Raw genomic sequence first — 6,225 nt, forward strand, 5'->3', positions numbered from 1 at the left:
GGCAAAGTCAGAGCTAGCAGTCTTTTTTAGTTCTGATATAGTTTTGAGCAATTTCTTCCTGCTTTTCAGAAAAGAAATTACTCTATCATTTCCTGTTTTAGAAGCTTCTAGATGCCAGTCAAAGTAAGCATGGCCGGCCTTTTCTAATTGTGTGTGCAAAAATATCAATTTTGGAATATCAAAAGAACTCCAATTTGGCCATTTTAGGTTGAGATCTCTTTTAGTATAATTTCTCCAATTAACTAGGTACTTTCAAGTATGAGTTCCATACATATTGTACATCAATCTGGCTGGAGTGTTAGTCAGAGTCTGGCTTTCTGACACCTCTTTGTTTCTGTTTTTGAGAGATTCTGTTTCCCATTTTAAGCCAAATTTGTCAGGGATAAAAATCACCAGTGAACTTGTGTAGTGGGCCCATGTGCTACTTGTGAGCTTAACTCCTCCAGGAGTCACCTCAGGGTCATTTCAGCTCCTCTTATGTGCCTTGGATTCTGCTTCCGGCAATCTAAGACCACCATGCCTGCTCAGGTGGCTGAAAGGTCAGTTCTTATATGCGACCCTTGGATGAGCAAGTGTTTTATTAATGAATAGGTTTCCCTATGGGACCACTGCATAGTATGAGGACTAGGCCTCCACCACTCCTGTAAATTTCTCAGTCACCTGAGAAAACCGAAATCGGCTGGGAGGAGACTTGTCCCTTTCCTTCAGAGCAAAGCTCTCATATGTTTTCCTCACTTTTATCCTGACAAATTCTATAATGGCAGTCAAATTGAGGAAAAGTGTCAGATTAGTTTCTTAACCACTTAGCCAAAACCCCTACAGCAGAGTCCTCTAAAACAGAGCGACCTCAGCATCTTTCAGCCAAGCCCCAGGTATTCGTTGATTTTTTTCCCAATCGAACCCCCTCCACCCAGTTCCTTTCCACTGGGTGGGCAATTCTCCTGGCATCTTTCAGCCAGCCTCCCATGCAGTATCTTTTGACTGAGTGAGAATTTCTCAGTATCTTTCAACCAAGCCCCACTCAGTGTCTAGACCAGGAGTGGGTATGCCCCAGATGTTTCACCTTTCCCCCCCACCCCCAGTATCATTCCTCCTGGGAGGGGGCAGGCAACCTGCTCCACTGCCAAATAAAACTCAGAATCTCAACCAATACGGGAGATTCAAGACCAGGAGAGACATACCCAAATTTGTCTGCACTCCCAGAGGAGGTGGATGGGCGCAAGAGGCCACTGCTGGTACCAAAGCTCCAGTTCCCCATGGAGTCCAGTTGAAGGAAGGAAGTCCACTCTGGGTCCCTTCATGGTTGCCATAACTGTCAACTTAAAAAAAAGATGTACAACTTGAGAGTTGCAAGTTAAGTTTTATTTGGAGCAAAATGAGGACTGCAGCCCCCAAGACAGCATCTCAGATAGCTCTGAGAGACTGCTCCAAAGCGGCAATGGGGGAAAGTCTATATATAAGGTTTTGGTGAAAGGGGAGTTCAATACCATGAAGCACTCATTTTACAAAAGGTTTTTTGTTAGTCATGAGGATCTAATATCACCATGAAGGGATTTAGTGCTTCTCTAGACATGAGGAGATGCAAGGATTGAGATCATAAAACCTATTCCTAAAATCATCCAACTATCTAAAGACCTGTCCCACCAGATTCCCTGGAGCCCAGAGTGCCTCACTCCACCCTGAACTTCCTCAGGGGTTGTTGAAAGTCAACAGCTACAGCAGCATGGGGTTCAATCTCTGGGAGATGGCAAACGCCTTTGTTGTTCAGTCAATGCTTTTGGTAAATGCCAATTTGTAGTTGACAGGATGAAAGCAAGGACAGAGGGAAGTCAACTTCAAAGGTGAAAAAAATTGCAGGGCCAGACCATGAAAGAACCCTCAAATTTTAAATTTTTAGTAGCTAGAGTTTCCTCTTGAAGGAAAGGGAAGTCATTGAGATATTTTAAGCAAGAGATTTACATGATCTGCCTTGGATTTTAGAAAAATTTCTCTGAGTAGATATCACATAGATGACAGGTACAATTTAACTCACACATTCCTCATCTTTAACAGCAATATGTGAGGGTCAAATGAAGAATTCTTCTGGAGTCTTAAAAAAACTATTCAACAATTTTCAGGTCAGGTAATCCTGAGTTCTCAGAAACAACTAACTAGAAGGATTTGTCCTTTCTCTACAAGTGGGATTGAGTTGGGCTTTAATAGTCCCTCTATGAACGAGGCTTGGTTTCAAGGCAAATTTTATTATTCAATTGGAGAAAAAATTAAATTTTTTAATCTTCGTTACTCAACTGCCTCCTGGTAAACTTGCTTTCTCCCTCACCTCCACATACTTGGCTGCTGGGATCCAGAAGCAAGGAAGCAGTGAAAAGTGTTATCAGTCTTGCATAAGATCAACCCCTCCCTAAAGATGTTCTGAAGACAAAGCCAAATAAGGTGGAGTTGGGCAGGGTGGAAGCTTCAGGCTCAGGCTTGCAGGCTGGCTTGTGGGATTAGAGGCCCTGAACAAGTTAGAGGGGTTATTCCGCTCCCTTTGTTTCCCATTAGGTGATATGTGAGTTTGGTTATGTTTTTATTTCAATGATTCGCCCCTGAACATTGCTTTTGAAACTGCAGTTTACAGGATTAGCTAATCACCATGCTGCAATCCTTGTTTAAACCCACTGTACTGTGATTTAATGTCAGATTGCTCTATGCCAACTTCAGGTGCTATTCATCCAGCCCTAGCCTTGCATGGGGAGGGTGACTTAGTGGGTATGGGGAGGAATTGTTTGGCTTCTTCTGAGAGATCCCCCAAAAGGGGGAGTTGTGAGAAAGTGAGTCTTGTCAACATCAACTCCTTTTTTATTTTTTAATTTTTCTAGTTGATTATATGGGACACAGTGCAGATCTGGCATTCAGCCTTGAGCTGCTCCCAATTTGTTCTGTAATCTAAGATTGTTTCTTCCACTCTCTGTTGTTGTTGTTCAGTCACTCAGTCATGTCCAACTCTTTGTGATCCCATGGACCGCAGCATGCCATATTCCTTTTGTCCTTCACCATCTCCCAGAACTTGCTCGAACTCATGTCCATTGAGTCAATGATTCCATCCAACCATTTCATCCTCTGTCATCCCCTTTTCCTCCCACCTTCAATCTTTCCCAGCATCAGGGTCTTTTCTAATGATCAGTTCTTCCCACTGGGTGGCCAAAGTATTGGAGTTTCAGCTTCAGCATCAGTCCTTCCAATGAACATTCAGGACATATCTCCTTTAGGATGAACTGGTTTGATGTCCTTGCAGTCCAAGGGACTCTCAAGAGTCTTCTCCAACATCACAGTTCAAAAGCATCAGTTCTTTGGCACTCAGCTTTCTTTATGGTCCGACTCTCACATCCATACATGACTACTGGAAAACCATAGCTTTGACTATACAGATCTTTATTGGCAAAGTAATGTCTCTGCTTTTTAATACACTATCTAGGTTTGTTATAGCTTTTCTTCCAAGGAGCAAAGTGTCTTTTAGTTTCATGGCTGAAGTCATCATTGGCAGTGATTCTGCAGTTATGAGAGTTTGACTAAATGCTGGATGTTTCCTTCTGGCTCTAGGAGGGTCCAGGTCATCAGAGCAGTCAATATCAAATCCTTGCATTTAAAACATAGCATGAAATTATAATCTAATGAACCCTTCTCCTCAGACACTCTCTGGGTCTACATCTGTGCCTATCAACCAGTCTTTGTCACTGAAAATTGATTTCTAAGTGAAACTGCAAATCTTGTCAAACATACAGGGTTACATAAAGTTGATGAAAGTAAAGCCTTTGACAAACAAGATTTAGTATCTAAAAGCCAAAGGACAAAATCAACAAGGATGTTGACAAGGTAAGTGCTTTAAAAGAGAATTAATTAGCAAAATATTTAATAGAGACCTTTAGGGGAAAATAGTGAAGCCCATTCACATTCTTTTAAAAATGATCAGTCTGTAAACTCAAACACAATGATGAAGGATATCAGAAAATGATGCCAATAAAACAGTAAATTCTTGATTTGGGGGAATTATAAATGAAGATAAAATATACTTACTTTATAATTTAATTATGTTTTTCAAAATAAAATGCAATGAACAGATGGGTGAGATTCAGCTGGCCAGTTGTGGTGACGGGCTCTCCGTCCTAGAACCGTGGCCCCGTTTGTCTGTGACCTCGCAGAGAAGGCCCCTAGCACTGGTCAATGCTGCTCTGACTTACTTGAAGCCTCAACTGGCTACGTTTTGGTACTATGTCAAGGTTGAGCTGGTTCCTCAACCCCTGCTGAGATCCCTACAGCAATTCAGAGCTTGAAAAATATTATCAACAGTGCTAAAACCAGTAGCTTCAAATAGCTCACAGTTAAGGAAGCTCTACTGAATCATTTGGAGGCCACTGAGGTGTGGATGTGGTTTTATGTTGGCGAGATCATAGGCAACTATGGCATCATTGGCTATGATGTTTGAAGACTAATTTTTAACATGTGATTATATTTGCTTTATTATTCAAGTGTTCTTGGATAATGTGTGAGCAGACTGCTATTTGAATAAAATAAGACAATGTGTCAGAAAAAAAATGCAATCAAACTTTGACATTTTGGTTCCCTTTTAGTGTCCATCTTAGGTGATCATTTTTGGATGCCAGCATCTCCTGTGTTTGTTCATTTTCCTTGTTTCCAAAACACTTTAAGGTGTCTAGCATTCTTTGTTGAATATCAGTATATTCTAAATTCTTACTAAATAAATATACTAAATATTAGTATATTCTAAATTCTAATGCACCAAAAGGATCCACTTCCTAATGCTTATGGTCTTACTTTTTAAAATATATTTTGCCTACTAAATGGCATTTTTAAGTAGCATTTTTTTTCTCTGTTAAATAAAATTTTGTGTACTTACTTTGGATTAGCACCACAGATAGTGGCTATAATTATAGTTAAAAGTCGAGGTGTCCTTCTGACCTCCAGTCATACTCAGTGTTGGACACCATGTGTTTGGGAAAGAAAGAGAGCTTCCAGGGCTTGTTCAGGACATAGGATCCAAGCTGTGGAGAAGAGGGGAGAGTAGACAAGAAACTCAGATGATAATATGGTCACTCAGCTGTGACTGGGCGATTGAGTAGTAGGTCTAAGTCTTTCCAAGTCTGGGGAGTATGAGAGAGTGAGTGGAAGTGAAGTGAAAGTCACTCAGTCGTGTCCGACTCTTTGGAACCCCGTGGACTATACAGTCCATGGAATTCTCCAGGCCAGAATACTGGAGTGGGTAGCCTTTTCCTTCTTAATTTATGCCAGGCCTGCATCAGTTCAGGTCTGCGTGCCACTTAGGTAAACAGGAGGGACAGTGAGACAAATATCAGATTTGGGTAGATGTGAATTTAAGTTGAGGACTAACAGGAAATGATTGTTGTTGTTGTTGTTGTCCAGGGTTTATTGAAAATATTACAGCACAGCAGAAAAGACTCACACGGCTCCACGCAGTGTTTTGAAATTCATCCGGACTCCAGGCTGAGTGACCTGCAGGTTGGAGAGACCGCCCAAGGCCAAGAGCTTCAGCATTTCCTTCGTGTCAGGATCTACTTCAGTGATTTCCTGACCCAGGGCTGAGACGTCAGGCACGTGATTGTCGCTGTCTCTGCTTCTCCTGCAGCTTGATGGCGATTCCTCTCACCGAGCCTCTCTGAATCCGCTTCATCAGACGGGGGATGTAGCCAGCCATCTTGTTGTGGAGCTTCTTGCTGGGAATAATGGCGGTCTCTGCGCAAACCCGCTTGTTGGTGTGGAAGTCACTGCCCAGGCGCGTGTGGTACTGCTCAAAGACCCGGGCCGCCTTTTGGTGCAAATGCGGCACCTGTTGGCGGGTCCTTGGAAAAAGAGCAGGAAATGATTTTTTTTTTCTTCCCTTGCTGGATGGCATCACCGACTCGATGGACATGAGTCTGAGTAAACTCCGGGAGCTGGTGATGGACAGGGAGGCCTGGCGTGCTGCGATTCATGGGGTCGCAAAGAGTCGGACACGACTGAGCGACTGAACTGAACTGAACTGAGTATACTCAGAGGAAGCTGAATTTATGCCTGGCAAAGTTTTCTTTCTTTCTTTCTTTCTTTCTTTCTTTCTTTCTTTCTTTCTTTCTTTCTTTCTTTCTTTCTTTCTTTCTTTCTTTCTTTCTTCCTTTCTTTCTTTCTTTCTTCCTTTCTTTCTTTCTTTCTTTCTTTCTTTCTTTCTTTCTT

At 42.1% G+C, this 6,225-nt stretch overlaps 2 pseudogenes; one reads left to right on the plus strand and one right to left on the minus strand.

The window, feature by feature from the left end:
* The first annotated feature begins 3,844 nt into the window (after positions 1 to 3,844).
* Positions 3,845 to 4,797, plus strand: LOC110131058 (ATP synthase subunit g, mitochondrial pseudogene; annotated as a pseudogene).
* Positions 4,798 to 5,404: 607 nt separating this feature from the next.
* Positions 5,405 to 5,929, minus strand: LOC110131064 (small ribosomal subunit protein eS17-like; annotated as a pseudogene).
* Positions 5,930 to 6,225: the final 296 nt, after the last annotated feature.

The sequence above is a fragment of the Odocoileus virginianus genome, chromosome 10, assembly GCF_023699985.2.
Source record: "Odocoileus virginianus isolate 20LAN1187 ecotype Illinois chromosome 10, Ovbor_1.2, whole genome shotgun sequence".
In the NCBI taxonomy this organism is placed as follows: domain Eukaryota; kingdom Metazoa; phylum Chordata; class Mammalia; order Artiodactyla; family Cervidae; genus Odocoileus; species Odocoileus virginianus.